The sequence below is a fragment of the Triturus cristatus genome, chromosome 5_2, assembly GCF_964204655.1.
Source record: "Triturus cristatus chromosome 5_2, aTriCri1.1, whole genome shotgun sequence".
NCBI classification, from domain to species: Eukaryota; Metazoa; Chordata; class Amphibia; order Caudata; family Salamandridae; genus Triturus; species Triturus cristatus.
This window is the reverse complement of record NC_140588.1, coordinates 739,385,709-739,398,653: the sequence shown is the minus strand read 5'-3', so window position 1 is coordinate 739,398,653 and position 12,945 is coordinate 739,385,709. Positions and strand designations below refer to the sequence as shown.

At 43.8% G+C, this 12,945-nt stretch overlaps 1 long non-coding RNA gene across 1 annotated transcript in view; it reads left to right on the top strand.

Moving 5' to 3' along the window:
• The first annotated feature begins 381 nt into the window (after positions 1 to 381).
• LOC146829207 (uncharacterized) overlaps positions 382 to 12,945 on the top strand; it is a 144,606-nt gene continuing 132,042 nt past the window's right edge. The window contains exon 1 of the long non-coding RNA XR_014962201.1: positions 382 to 574. This is a non-coding gene — a long non-coding RNA (uncharacterized LOC146829207). The remainder of the gene's footprint in view (positions 575 to 12,945) is intronic.

The following is a 12,945-nucleotide window of genomic DNA, read 5'->3' as shown; positions in this document are numbered from 1 at the left end:
ACATCCCCAAACCAGGGTACACCATAGGCTCAACACCCCTTAACCTCATACAATGTCACCACAAGGTCCACATAAAAGGGTACACACTCCCCCCCCCCCCTTTAAAACAGTGTTTAACAGTAAAAACTCAATTAAAGTCTTTCACTCCGGTGAGCGATCTCTCACCCGAGGTCAACACCAAAGTTCCTGTGGCTGCTGGGATCCAAGATCATGTAGTGCAGAGACTCCCTTGTGGCTAATAGAAGAGATACACTTAGAACCGGTAGATTCCGATCCCAGAAAAGCACCTTGAGAATCACAATCGCAGTCTCTTAAGAATGTTCAATACACTTTATTTAAAACAGACATCATGGTTGACAGGTGCTTTGGCAAAGTGAAACGCACAGGGTAACCTTGCTGCTTACAGCCAAAAGATGGCGGCACGTTTTTGACGTTGAGCTGGATGGCTCCTAGCACATCTATGCAGCAGAGCGTCCATCAGCAGCAGGGAGCTGCAAAGAAGCGATGACGTGAGGGAAAATCCAGAACGTAGGAGGGAAACCACGGAGACATCGGAGGAGAGAAAACAAAGCAGGTAGGAGAGCGTGCGCTCTGTTCGTGACAAGTTTGAAAACATACCAGCAGTTCAACTGTCTTGGGGCAATAATAACTGCATTAAAATTTGCGGAAAGTACTCACAGTTACCGAACAGCATCCCCAGCAGTTTCTGCCCCTCATTGAAGTGCGTAGGCTCCTGCGTTGTAGAAACTGCCACAACAAATAACCACAACTTTTCTGGGGTGCCGAAGGGTCAGTAATCAAAAGTCACAAATTATTAGACTCGAGCAACACCTGGTCAGCACCAAACAGCAGGGCTTGGTATTTTCTACCGAACGCTGCAGCTCGCAATGAAAATCACCACATGGCTCAAAAGGAAGCAGAATCACAGGGAAATTCACTCTAACAAAACCACGATGAAACACAGTAGGATGTGGTAAAACACAGTCTCTGCACAAGTCTCAAGTAAATCACTGTTATAACGGTCACCAGCAGTGCCGATTCTCAAATTCCAGCGGGTTGCACACGGGCAGAGCAGATAAAATTGTGTAAGGCAGGCAACGTGCAAGGCAGGGAGACTGATAACGAAAACCAGCACTTCTGTTCACTTGTCAAAGGAAAGTCAAACGCCCTGGTCTGCAGGCTGTCTTCTTGACAAAGGACACTGGTGGGGCTGACCAGAGCATATCTGTGGTAATCCTTTTTCTTGGCAATTCTTTTTCTTGGGGTTCCAGTGCATAAGTTTAAATTCCTTTGGGTAGTCAAATCCCTAGTTTCAGTAGCAGGTTATTCCTTCAGCAACACACAGGTTCTTTTAAAATTGTCGCCAGTGTTGTATATAAAAGATAGTCCGATAGCCAGGTCATGAATAAGTCCCTTTTTTTTTTTTTGTCCTCATTTGCCTTACCCCATATAGAATATCCCGTTGAGCCAGCTGTTTTGTTTACAACTCCTCAGCCAGAGGGATTCCAGTAGCTCAGGGGAAAATCTTTTTTGCTCCACCAAGGATATTTCGTATCCTGCCGGACCATGATGCTGGGAGGCCCTTTTGGTGTTAGTCCGAGGAGAGATATAGGCATAATCATAGGACCCGGGGAGGGAAAAAAAAAAAAACCCCGGACTCCTATCTCCATGATTTCAGAAAATCCCAAAAAAACAGATTTTTCTTGTTACAGAATCTAGCCATATCAACTTTAGACACTTCATACAGCGATGTCAACCATTCCGAGTGAGTCGTGGTGAGGCCTCAACCCAATATTTACATATTTGTCTTCTAGCGATAAGAATCGCATAGAAAAGTAAAGATCTTGCAGGCCCCCTGATAGTATCGACCAGACCAAAAATGATTAAGGGCAAACTGATGGTCAGAGGAACCCTAAGAATGGATTCCAATGAAGAGAAAACTTCGCCCCAGAATTCCTGTAACAGAGGGCAGTCTTTAAACATATGTATGTCCGATGCTGCGATGAGGCCACATTTATTGCATGCTTTATCGGGCTGAAATTTGGATAGCCTAAGAGGAGAAAAATAAGCTCTATGGGCTGTAAAAATGCGATTACGCCTAAGCCACGCAGGTTTAACAATTCTAAACAGTGTATTGAAAGAGTCCCTCCAAATCGATTCACATTGCATGCTCGTCTGCTGGCCCCATAGAGCATCTGCTAGTTTAAATTCGCCATCTACTTCCTCTACTATTGCCCAATACCAAAAAGAGACCTCCCTTCTTACTTTAGGCTTTGAAACCAGTTGCTCCTCCAAATTGCTCTCCCTTCCTAAAGGCGCGGTGCTCCTAGCCTGTGATTGTGCCCAGCTTCTCAATTGAATATACTTAAATTTTGAAAGTCCGGGCCCAACCTTCTCATAGAGCACATCCCAGGGAGGGAGGTCAGCACCATCCAATAGATCCCCCCCACGATAGAAACCCTGCATCTCTTAAAGGCGTGCTCAAGCTGTCACGGAGGCATGCAGGAGTACCGGGGGAATCCCATATTGGGGCCTTTCCTGAAAAGTAACCGAGCCCTATTCTCCTTCTTATTGCTAACCAGCTACAAGCTGATGACCGAAGGATTTTTAGTTTGACTTTTTTGAAGTATTTATGGTCTCCGAATTTAAACATGAAGCCATCTTCTGACAAATCTGAGCCCCTCAGCATAGCCCGGAACAGGTGTCCTTCTGTAGTGCTAGTGGGTGTCTTCAACAGCATACGGGAATGAGACAACTGGAATGCCCATGCGTAGTATTGCAGATCGGGCATAGCCAGACCCCCCTTCTCCCTCTTCCGCCTAAGCTTCTTCCATGCTATCCTAGTAGTTTTATTCTTCCAGATAAATGAATTCAAAACTCCTTGACATTTTACCAATTGTTTCATATCAAAGGCCAGAGGGATGGCACCGAAGAGAAACAAAATCTTAGGGAGGACAGACATTTTAATCAAGTTAATCCTACCCAAAATTGATAAAGGGAGATGCACCCATGAGTTCAACTGAGTTTGGCATTCTTTGAATATTTTTTTAAGGTTACAATACGGGATCTTTTCCACTTCCTGAGTGATTCTAACTCCTAGGTATCTCATGTTAGTGACGATGTGATGATGCGTGGGGTCCATATTCCATACCATGATCTCCGTTTTACTTGGGTTAATCTCGTATCCCGAGATTAAGCCAAACTCTTCTCCGCGTGTGATGGTCGTATTAAAGGCCCTGTCAAGATCTGCTGTGAAGATTAGTATGTCATCTGCATACAGTGCCACTTTCCTTTCCCACTCTCCTAGTTTAAAAGGGATGATGTTATGATCTTCTTTTAAAATCTGTGCAAAGGGTTCTATATATAAGTTAAACAGGAGAGGGGAAATGGGGCAGCCCTGTCGCGTTCCCCTGGTGATGGAAAAGGGATCTGTCAGGCCCCCGTTAACAAGTAATCTGGCAGTCGGAGCTTTATACAGTAATTCAATTGCCCTGCAGAAGCCGGCTCCCAAGTTAAACTTTCTCATCACCTCCAAGGGATATGGCCAGTAAACCCGATCAAAGGCCTTGGTTGCGTCTAGTGTTAGTACTGCCAAGGGGAGGGAAAAGGAAGATGCAATGTCAATAGCACCTATTAGATCGTAGGTGAGATCTGTTAATTGTCTGCCTTTGATAAAGCCCTTCTGGTCTGGATGGATAACCTTATCTACTACACCTCCTAGTCTTTTTGAAAGGATGGCGGTAAAGATTTTATAATCAAAATTGTGGAGGGATATGGGCCGTTAAGAACCACAATCAGTAGGAGATTTTCCTGGTTTTAAAATTACAACGACTGTTGCTTCGCTCCAAGACCTTGGAGGGTCATCTCCATCCACCAATATACTATTAAAAAGTTTAGAAAGAGCAGGGATTATAGAATCTATAAGAAGGCGATATAACTCTGCTGGAAGGCCATCAGGCCCTGTCGCCTTACCTTTTTTGGAGTTATTAATTACCAATCTAATTTCATCTTCAGTGATTTCGTTATCCAAAGCATCATGCTGATCCCTCGTAAGGCTTGGAAGTTTGATCTTGTCCAGCCAGTTATATCTTCTCACGGGATCCTCAGTGGTATCGTTAGTATATATCTTTTGAAAAAAGTCTCGAAAAGCCGCCCCGATTTCTAAATTAGAAAAACGGGGTAAGCTTTCTCCATCCACCACTATCTGCTTGATATGGTTCCGGACCTGATCGGCTTTTACTTTCCACGCGAGCAATTTACCAGCACTTTCCCCGAACTCAAAATGGGAGATTTTGCTCGCTTCCCATTTTCGTGAGATTCTGTCTTGGAGAACACTCTCTAATTGTTTTTTTAGGGAATCTAATTCTTCTAGATCCACCTTAGAGTTACTTCCTGGTATACCATTTAATTTTGATTGGAATCTAGCAATGTCCTCTTCTAACCCTCTAACAACATTTCTGAAAGTCTTTTTCCTAAAGGAGGCCTCTCCAATAGGCTTTCAAAGTATCCCACACCGTCGATATTTTCGCTGAGTTCAGATTTAGGTTGAGGAACTGAGTTGTCTCAAGTCTAAGAAATGTTATCTCGTCCTCCACTAGTAAAATAGTGCGGTCAAAAGACCACGATCTAGGTTGGTGGTGCTGCGGAAGTGTTAAGGAGAAAGCTAATGCAGAGTGATCTGACAGATGGGGTGGAAGATATTCAATAGACTTAATCATATCCCTTAACGCATAGCTGAAGAGGGCATAATCAATTCGGGATTTATGATGGTATTTCAGATTGATAAACGACACCCCAGGTTGGTCTCCAGCACGCTCTCTCCAGACATCTGAAAGGCCGATCTGTCTCATAATACTTAACAGGGTAGAGCGTGATTTAGATGGAACCCCGGCTCGTGACTTAGGCGATTTATCTAATCCAGGATGTAACACAATATTAAAGTCTCCCATCCAAATGATGGGATCAGGGAAATCAAGCAAGTGAGTACTAACTGTATCTAAAAAGGAGGGATCATCTTGATTTGGTCCATAGTAGACTACTAAGGTAAAAAGTGAATCGAAAAGTAATGTTTTTAATATAAGCCATCTTCCACTAAAATCCTCCCTACATTCTAGTACCTGAGCCTTTGCTTGTTTTTTAAAGAGAACCATGACCCCTCTGATATTGGCCGTCTGATCAGTGCAGGCAAAGACGTCAATCCATCTCTGATTAGATAAAATTTCAGAGGTCTCTGCTTTTAGCAGATGAGATTCCTGGATTGCAATGACTTGCGCAGGTGAATCTTTTAAGTATTGTAAAATTCTAGCCCTTCTATTCCTTGTACGCAACCCATTCACATTCCAGGACAGAAAGTGGATTAATGCCATACTAATATTCTTATTTCAATCTTTAGTACCATCCCATCGGCCCAACAGCACAACAAGCTTATAAAGACCTGCAAAGGAGAGTTAAAACCGAAAGAATAATACTGGGGCAACGAAAAATGAGGACTTTTTATGCTTTTACCCTTCCCAAACCTTCTCCCCCCTCCCATGGGAAACCCCACCCTTATTGCTATGACCTAGTGTAAGGCCATATTTACGTCATACTGCTTCTGCTGGTCTCCCCCTGTCCTACTACTAGAGGGTTAAGAACAGCAACACTATAGAAAAATAGAAGGTGACCAATCAAAAACAAAAGGTACAAAAAGAAAAAGCAAAACCAAATGGTGTGCAAGCAACAGTTGAGAGAGTTGATTGAGAGTTGATTGAAACCCCCATTAGAAGATAGTGCATTACTAAATTAAGTATATAATTTTTATTTTTATTTTTTTAAATTTCATATATATTATTTATTTATTTTTTCTTTTTTTCCTTTCCTCTCCCCTCTCCACTTTTCATTCTTTCTTTTCTTTTCTGTCCCCCTTTCTCTCTCTTTCCCTCTTTCCTTCCTACCCCCTCCCTCTCCTCCCCTTGTCCTTCTCTTTTTTCCCTTCTTTTTTCTCTTCTTTTTTTTTCTTTTCTCTTCTTTCTCTTTCCCTATCAATATATACCTCTTTCCCCTCGCTCCCCTTTTCTCATTCTTCTTTTCCCTGCATTTTTTGTCATCAATTCTAATCATTTAAACTAGCTTGTACCTAAGCAACTCGTACTCTTCCCTGACCTTCAGTTTCCTGGAAGTGAGGGAGGGGAGGGGGGGGGGCATACAAGATTGGGTTTCCTAAGACAGATCTGTTCAAACTTTCTCGCTTCTACATAAGGACTCTAATAGCTCATCAGCCTCTTGTGGAGATCTAATGTTAAACATTTTGTTATTGTGCATGATCTTGAGGAAGGCGGGGAATCTCATCTGAACTGTGGCACCCACTGCCCTGAACTTATCCATCCTCTGGCCCAATTCCCATTGGCGCTCCAGAGTTACTATAGATAAGTCCGAGCGCACTTCATACGAAAAATCCGGTCCTCTTAGTGTCTTCGCCTTAAGCGCCAGGTTCAGAATCTTCTCCTTTAGCTTGTAAGTGAGGAAGCTTATAAGGATTTTCCTTGGTTTCATTCTCCCGGGATTCAATCGAAATGGATCCCTATTAATCCTCTGGATATCATTTCCAAGGGACTCTGGTGACTCTTCCAGATTGAGAGAGTCTTTAAGCATAGCCACGACATACGCCTTCAAATCACTCCCTTCCTTCCCCTCCGGGACCTTTAGGAGGCGTAAGTTATTTCGTCGTGAGTTTTTTTCAAGTGACTCCACTCTCTCCCTCAGGGCATCCCCGTCTCTACGTAAGGCCTGGATTTTATCCTCGGCAACCCCTAAATTTGCCTTAAGATGCTCAACAGACACCTCCAGATTATCAGTCCTCACATTCAAGAAATCCACTTTCTTTTCTAAGGCATCACATGCAGCTCTTATCTCAGCCTGGTTCTCAGAAGAGACCGCAAACCCTTGTTTAATGCCGTTTTTTACTGACAGAAAGAGGGCCTGTATTGAGTGAGTCTCCACTCCTGCCCCTCCTCCCTTCTCCGAGTCAGTCAGAGTTACAGCCTGGAACAAACCCTGATCTTCCGCCACTTCCAGAGAATCAGTAGTGGGGCAAAGTCCACAGGTATAGAAATCATACTGTTTGGGGCTGCAGATGGTATCCTAGGGGGTGCAAGCTGAGACAGTGTAGAGACTATAGAACTGTTAACTTCTGAGACATTAGAAGTGGCCGAGACATCAGAGATAGACATGGAAGATAGAATGAGGATATCAGGTATACTGGGCGCCCCCCTATCAGAACTAGCAACGGTAACAGGATTCTCCGTCCTGGATGATGAGAGGAGGGGAGCTCTTAGGTCGTCCCCCAAGGTGGGAGAGCAACACAACTCGAGGGGAGCCTCTTGGCTTATATTGTTTAATAACTGGGGCTGGACCCTGAAAAACGAGCGGAGAGAAGGGATAACTTTTACAATAGTAGATCTGGTAGTGGCCTTGGCAGAGCTCTCCTTGCTTGCCTCTATTGCTCTCCTCCCCTTCACAGAAGTGTTGTAAAATTTCTGGGATTTCTGGGATATCTGCTTCACCCGGGACAGAACGTTCTGCTCCCCCCTTCTCTTGCCTGGTAATGGTGTAACAAGGGAGACCTCCTGACCCCCTGCCTCCTCTTCTAAATCCGAGGAAATCCAGTCCAACGACTTCTCTCGGGATATCGCCTCACCCTTTTCCTTCCTTTTGCCCCCTACGATGGAAATACTTTGCTGTGTTCCTTTAGTTTTAACTTCGGCCCGACCGGCCCGACCAGTTTTCTTTGCACGTGTATAGAAAGATGAGCTAGAACTCTCTGATAGGGGATTAGGATGTTCCTTATCAGTCACAGACTGATGCCCTTGATCCTCGCTGTTATCCTCTTTGAGCGTGGCAGAGACAGCAACCTTACCGTCTTTGGACTCCTTAACGCCGCATTGTAAGAGATAGGCTCCGATCCCCCTTGTGCTGACACTGCCTGTATTCTCCCGGAGGAGACCGCGAGCCGCCGCTCTGCGCCCACGTCGCAGCTCCAGGGCGGCTCTGTTTCAGCGCGGCAGAAACAAGGGGCAGGAGAGATCGGGACTCATCCGGCGAACCTCGTAGGTATAAGACGTTTGTTCTGCAGAAGAATCCTCGCTCAACCCGGTGATTGAGGCATATGTCTCTCGCAATGTAGGTCAGGGAGGAGCGCAGAGCAGAGACGTGCGCGACCGCTCAGCTTGCGGACGCCATGTTTCCCCCATCAATTAGTACGTTGTAGGTTTATTCATAGATACAGCTTCAAATAAGTTAGTGGAAGATGTTTAGTCCAGGTGATGCGCCACCAGGAGCAGCCTCCCTGCTGCTCAGCCTGCTCACTTCACTGACACTCCCAACCTCACCAGGCACCCATGCATTCCATGACATCATCAATCATCCAACATTCCAGACATCTCCAAGCACTCCAACACTCATTCTGACTGAGCAGTAGCGAAGAGATACATAAATAAGGGGAAAGGCAAACAGTAGATCATGACAATAACACTTTGTGTGCTAGTGCCAGGATACTAGTTTTATGACAGTTTGCGCTTAATTAATTTTATAAATAGAAAACATTTTGGGATTTTTTTGGTTGTCCTCTTTCCACATGTCCTTAATAGCTTTTAGTTTCTCATAATGAATATGCAAAACTCTATACATTCAGAAAAAAATACATATTTTATTTTGTTTTGAAGCACTTCCTAAAAGGAATGTAGTCAAAAATTTAAATATGTCTGTGTCCTATCTGAATATTCAGGGGCAGATTTATGTTGCCTGGCGCATCTCTGCAAATCAGCAGGGATGCACCAGGAAAGATGCGGCACGCAAGTTTACCCTTGCGCCACCCATGATGCGCCGCATTTACAATGCGGCGCATCATGGCGCAGGAATAAACAGATGCGTGTCGCATCTTGGGCGTAAAGTTGGCGCAGTGCTGAAGTAGTGTGGCGTGCGACACGCAACTCCAGCACTCTTCCAACGTGCCCTATTTGTAACGTGGTGCGTCAAGCCTTACGCCTGCTCCAAGCAGGCGCAGGGTTTTGATGCATCAGCGTTGGAAAAGTGACTCAGTGAAATCCGCAACGGCGGCGTAAAAGTGGCACAAGTCCAACATAAATCTGCCCCTCTGTCTTTAATATCGACTTGTATGGATATCGGTTTAGTAATATCGAATATCAACATACAATCGAGGTAGATACATGGAGAGTTAAAAACAATAAAACTGTTCTTTCCCACATATGCCTAACTTGACATTATGTTGGAAATCAGTGTTCTGAAGTCAAAAGATGTGTAGGTCGATGTTACTTGCCTTTATATTTTGACATGCACCCATATATAAGTAGTAGTGCTTTCCATATCTTATAATAAAGCTATCAAAGATAAAACACTGGAAGTGAGTCAAACACATTTAGTGTGTCTTAGGGGGGCAGTATAAAGGAAAATCCTGCTCCCTTCCATTTTGTTGAGTGAGGCAAAACGTAAAATGGCATTACAGGAACAGGAGATGTTTCTGCAATACATTTTGTGTGATAATTACTGTCAATGTTAGCTTTCATTTTCTTACATGACATAGTTAACATTGAAATTATGTTCTGCTTTCCCTGTTAGAAACCTCCTCTGCCCCTAGTGCTTCCTGGTTCCACCCCACAGCTTGAAGAGCACTGTTTCTAAAACAATCAAGATCATTTTGAGATCTTTTACAGGCTGGCCTGCAGCCATCATGGCCAAGGCAAACAAAGGAAATTGCAAATGACATGGCCTGAAGCATCGGATACAGGATGTATGTCATTCCCTGCATTTAGAAGACATCAGTGCGTGCCTCTTATAGTAAATACAGATGTGTATCCGCCATTTCACTTGTGCCTATTTTAAGAATATCTGCGCGGTATTTCCTTGGTATGAACCACTAAGGCCCCTTTTTTTAGTAATTAGAAGAAAGTGGCTGGAATTTAAATGCTGAAAAAGAAATGTGCGTGAAGCAGGCTAATGGAAGCAAATAAAATTGTGACAGGAAACATGCTAGGAGGCGGGAAGTGGAATGGGCCATGCAACATCGCGGAAGAGGGTTGTATGACCGACACCTTGCATCTGGCAGGCCCTTTGTAAATCGACATTAATAGTAAAAAGGTAATACCGGGAGAGGATGTGGCCTTACGAATAGAGTAGTCGACCCCCTGGCTGAGGAACCGAGGGGCATATCATCAAGGGCAATATCGCCACTTTAGCGACACTTTTTGCCACTAAAGCGGCAATATTTTTATCGCCCTATCAGCAAGCTGTTGCTAACAGCTGTTAGCGACAGTTTACTGGCAATAGCGCACCTTGTCAGCACGCCTCCCATCGCATCGCTGATGAGATGCAAGGAGGCGTGCCTGACAAGACTCGCTTGGGAAAATATCGCTAACCCAGCTTCCTCATATTGACAAGGAGGGTTAGCGATATTTGAAATCACATTAAGTATGTCTTAACCCAGGAATTTAACGTCTGTTAAATTCCTGACTACGGCATACCTAACATGGGGGGGTGGATTGTGTGGCTAAGAGCACAGGCCCAATCATCTAGGATATCGCCGTTTTCCACCATGGAAAACTGCGATATCCCCATTATCTCTGGAATGTTTATCGCCTCGGCGATGCGCGTTGTTGATAACGCGTTAACCGGGCGATAAATTCCAGAGATAGCCGGCGATAAATATGCAAGCGCTAAGCGCGCTTTGCGATATTTATCGCCGGACCTTGATAATATGCCCCCGAGTTCGAGTTTCGGCAGGGACACTCACCATCGTGTGATTCTGGGCAAATCACTTAATCTCCCGTGCCCAACAAATAATAATGTGTCCATCTGTATCACAAATGGTGTTCACCTAGAGCACTCTGATACCTTTGGGTCAAGCTCGCGCTATGTAAAACTACGCGGAAAAAATTAGGACGGGTGGCTACAGGTGAGAGGGGTGTGAAAAGAGACCATACAGAGGCACCTAAAAATACATGCTGTTATTCATTGTAATCGTTGTGCTGTGTGTTTTACCTGTCAACACATTGAATTCATCTAATGTCTGTGAACGTTCTTTTTTCACTATGCAAGCATAAATTTAAAGCAGTCCTCAATTTCCCAAAACTCCAGAGCCTGAAATAAAATCATCATATTGTAACTATGTGTCATGATCATGACCTATAAAAGTGTGTTAAAATGTAATGTAATGTTGTGATGGAGTAATAGAACTCCGAGGGATGAAACATTGAAGAATGGGGTCGTGGAACTCTTAGGATGGAAGCCATAGCCCTCTGCAGGTTGTGGGCCTTTTGGCAAATGTCTGGCACACTAACTGTCCTTCCCTTGTTGGAAGGGTTAGGACTTAAACGTACAAATAGCTCATTTTTACTGTTAGAAATTGTTTATTTTTATAATATAATTATGTGCACTTTAGTGCAGATTTTTTTATGTCTAATAAATAATTAAAAGTTGTTATTCTCAGCACTAATATATAAAATGTTTGGTGGATGACCGCAATCGGTATTGACTGTGGAGTATCGACATTGGGCACAATATTGATGATTTGAGAACAAATGTCAATGGCGTACCCACTGGGTGATGCCTAACTCAAATGTGTTCGCTAATTAGATCCATAATGTGCAGGAATGTTTCACACAGTAATTAAGGAAGACAGCAAGTAGCAGAGAGGTCACGTGGTACACCACGTTTTGTACTGACAGGCAACACAAGTCAAGCACATCATTGAGACCCATGGGGTGCTTGGTAAGATATTCATCCATTTGCACTCTCTGATATTCAACAATGCCATGATGTTTCCTTCTTCCATGCCCATTTTAATCACATCAGCAACCAGCCATCTGACATGTTTGGTTCTACCATAGAGAAACCATTTTAACACCCAAGACCTGGAATTGCGGGAACAAACCCACAGTGGTGGTGAGCACATTTAATCCCATAAACACTGATATCTAGAGAATCATTAAAAGACACTGGTGTTTACTTGAGAAATCCAGCAAGAACCCACCCTTATTTGCATTTAGGCAGAATAAAAACATCAGAGATTATGTTGTAGGTACTCAAAAGGACACCAGACCATGAACAACAGGAAGGTCATGTTGGGGTTGTACCTGAATATTTAGGACACTACAAATGTGGAAACTGCCAAGTGTGTAAATTCACTACTAACACCAAAGTACTTGCAATCACCATAAATAACTTCACATTAAGGTATTGTACTAATTGAAATGCAAAACAACGCATTTTATGGCATCATATGACCCTGCAATCTGCTTTATGTTGGTCAGAGAACTCAGATGGTAAAAAAGCGCATATGTCAACATCAGAGCAGGATAAGATGCAAGGTTGAAGGTGCCCGTTTGGCGACGCATTTCACAGAAAACGGACACACAGAAGATGGCATCAGATGGCAGGGTGCTGAAGTCATCAATAAGGATATTTGTAGTTTGCCCTGTGTTCACACTGTACATTTCATTTATAAGCAGACGCTGTAAAGCTGTCTAAACAGGCAAGAGATTTGAGGACCATATAACTACTTACTGTGTGCAAATAATAGGAACGGTAATTGGCATTCGAGGACAGTCTGGTTGAAGATACACATTGGCTTTGTGATCCTGACATGAGACTTTATATGTTGAGCATGAGTTTAACTATCGATCATTGATAGCAATGTGGTTATTTGACAACGTTTTGTTGGCCTCGGCTGGACTCTTAGGACATACTCAATTGGAGCCTTCACTCAAGACACGTGGCATGACCGTGTACATATCCCTTACCTCTGATGCAGTAGAATACTGTAGCAGCTAGGGACTTACAGACTCTATGGGTACACACGAAATAAATCGCTTCCAGTTTGTGAGTAGCCTCAACATGGTGCCGGCATCATAGAGGCTTGCTCTAGCGATCTGAGGCGGTGTGGTGGTGGCTATG